This window comes from Dendrobium catenatum, unplaced genomic scaffold, assembly GCF_001605985.2.
Source record: "Dendrobium catenatum unplaced genomic scaffold, ASM160598v2 fragScaff_scaffold_542, whole genome shotgun sequence".
NCBI lineage: Eukaryota > Viridiplantae > Streptophyta > Magnoliopsida > Asparagales > Orchidaceae > Dendrobium > Dendrobium catenatum.
In genome coordinates, this window is record NW_021319004.1 from 713479 (window position 1) to 716595 (window position 3117).

Here is a 3117-nt window from a genome sequence, read left to right on the forward strand (position 1 = left end):
AATTTATTTGGGTTGACATCATGCCGCATGCCGAGATTCCCAAATAAATATTTTAAAAATTATGAAATATAAAAATTTCTTCTATGAGACAAAGAGGCATTCTAGTATTTATTTGGGTGGACATCATGCTTCGTACAGAGATCCCTAATAAAAATTTAAAAATCTATAAGAAAAAACTAGCTAACCCTTTCCTGCAAGATAGGGGATTACTATATTTATTTAGGTTGACGTCATGTTTCACACCAAGATCCCTAGATAAATGTCTAGGACCATTAGCTGACACAAAAAGTTCTTTAAAAAAAAAATGACAACTTCGATTTCAACAGATACTGGTTATTCTCCAAGATGCTCGGGACATCAGCATTTTTAGTACCTCAAGACATCGAAGGTCAGAAAATAAGGCTTCCATGGCTACATGCTTCAGAAAATCGAGCTAGAGTGACACAAGTTCTTCTATAGCTTGAAGTTTAAATTTTAAATGGGTATATGTGGTTGGACTCAACAAGCCAAGATATGGTCAAGTCGTTGGTAGCTCCATCTACTCAACATGTAATAAGAAAGGTCGAAGTCGTGGAACCCCCACTTCATCAGCTTGAGTGTAGGGATTACAAGAAGTATGGAGGTTTATTTGACTCGATAAGCATCAGTAGACGTAGTCCACATAACCCTTCTAATTGACCAAAGAGTCAAAGTTACAGTAGCAAGCATGTATTCCCGATCAACCTAATAACTAAATGTGGAAGGCTCTGAAATATACAACCATAAAGGTTGACTTCAAATTTTTAAACTTCAACAGACTCATCTTGGGGAGCATATTTCTCTATATATCAAGTCTAAAATTTATATGTGTGTATGAGATCGAACTCAACAAGCCAAGATGTGGCCAACTCATTAGCAGCTCCATCTATTCAATAAGTCATAAGAAAGGCCATAATACTGGAACCCTTATTTCAGCTGCTGGATAATGAAGAGCTATCAAGTCTTGGATCTTTTAGTCGGATGAACTCAAATAATCTAGATTGAAGTTGTCATGACAAGTTAAGAGTTAGAATAATACATACATCTGGTACTGCTAGTTTAACTCCAAACCCATATGTCCTTCAGAAAATTTGTAAAGCCAGGGAATTAATGAATTCTTCTTCAATAAATCCATCAAAGAATAAAGCAAATGATCGAAGGAATTATCCTAAAATTCACATAAAGTCTAAGGCTAAACTAAGAAGATTTTTTTCCTCTACAAATCTGCTAAGAAAGCTCAATGTCAAAGAACACTTTTCATTGACCTAAAATGAACCTAAAATGTTTAGATCACCGACAACTACCCCTTCACCAAGCCTACTAAAGAAAAAAGCCTAGGGAAAAAGGTGCACAAATTTCTTGACATGTCATTAAATACAAATCAGATCATCCTTCACCAAGTCTGTTATACACAACATAGAGCAGTAGGAACCAAATTCTCAGAGCTCAAGCACAAGCTATGAAAATAGTACCCTAAATGAGACCTACAAACATCCTTAAAGACTAGGGGCATTTTAAAAATTTATTTATCAAAATTGTGTCGCATGCTGAAATTCCCAAATAAATATTTAAAATTTTACTAAGATACAACTAGAGGATAGAAGAATGCAGAAGATCTCCCATAAACTAAATATATATTCATCATAAAGAATACTCTAGGCAAGATAGAATTTATATTGGAGGTAGTAGAGTCAAGTTAGCTAATGAATATGAAAAGCTCGGGCAAATTCTAAATAACTAATGCAATTATAGAGCAAAAGTACTACATCATACATGATTGCAACAAAGAAAGATGTTGAGTAGTTATAAAAGTACTAAAAACTAAAGTAAAAAATGTTATTGAAGGAAGGTGAAATGGTGGAAATAATAACTATCAATGTCAATATATGAAGCAATACTCTAGGGACCTAAGTACAAAGTGTTGCATCACTATCCTATGGGTCTCTATTTGACTAAAGAAAATATGTCAACTAGATATAAATATATCTAAAAGAATTATACATAAAGAAAACTAGTGTGACATCCAAATAATTTCTTTGAGATCTGCTTGATGAAATCCCTAGTGTGACATATAAAATAAATATCTAGATATCTACATGGTCAATCAGCATACAACAAATTAATATGGTTCACTCTAGACACATATAACATTTGTTGACCTATATAAAATACCAAAATACAAAAAGATCAAAAGGAAATCACAATCATACCTGTAGCACCAAATACAATATGCCAAGATCATGCCCAAATCGTGAAGATCCTGTGACCAGGACGTCCCATGCATGTCGCAATGTATACCTTTGCATGATCTCTACCTCAAGCCAACCTAATTCACGTTATTAAAAGGATTAAGGGAGGAGGCTTTCGGCCGCTCTTCCACTTCCTCTCGCAACCATCTTGACCTAAAACCTCACAACTTAGTAAAATCCCTCTACCCTAGCCTACGACCTTCTCCCTCTTCTATTGGATCATAAGAAAGAACAATGACTAAATCTTGTTCCGTGGTGAGATAGCCTTCTTTCTTCCCCCTTTGCACGCTCTTTATCTCCTTCATTGCTGATCAACTCTAATCCTTCGACATTGTTCCCCTTTGATTGGATCAAAAGTTACAATATTTTGATCGGAAGTAGTGACAGGAGTTTTCTCTCTGTGAAGATAAATTCACCCTTTCGTGCACTTCTTTGGCTAAATGTTGTAAATCCTATTGTTGAACAACCCCTTAGAGCAATCTAGAGAGGGAGACCTAGAGATTTAACTTAAATCTTATTTAAATCCTACTTAATAATTATTTTAATCCTTTCAATTAATCAAAGTTGATTTTAATTAAAATTCATTATTTGTAATTATAATTAATTAAATTTAGTTATAATTAATTATATTTAATTTTTAAGTAATTATTATTAAATATAATTAGTTATAATAAAAAATAATAATGATTAATTATATTCTAATTTTAATTAACTTTTTTTATATATGATTAGTAAATATTAAAATTAATTATGACTAATTCACTTTTAATTTTAATTAATTATTATTAAGTATAGTTAATCATAAATAATTAGTAATAGACATGATTAATTTTAATTAAATGACATTAAT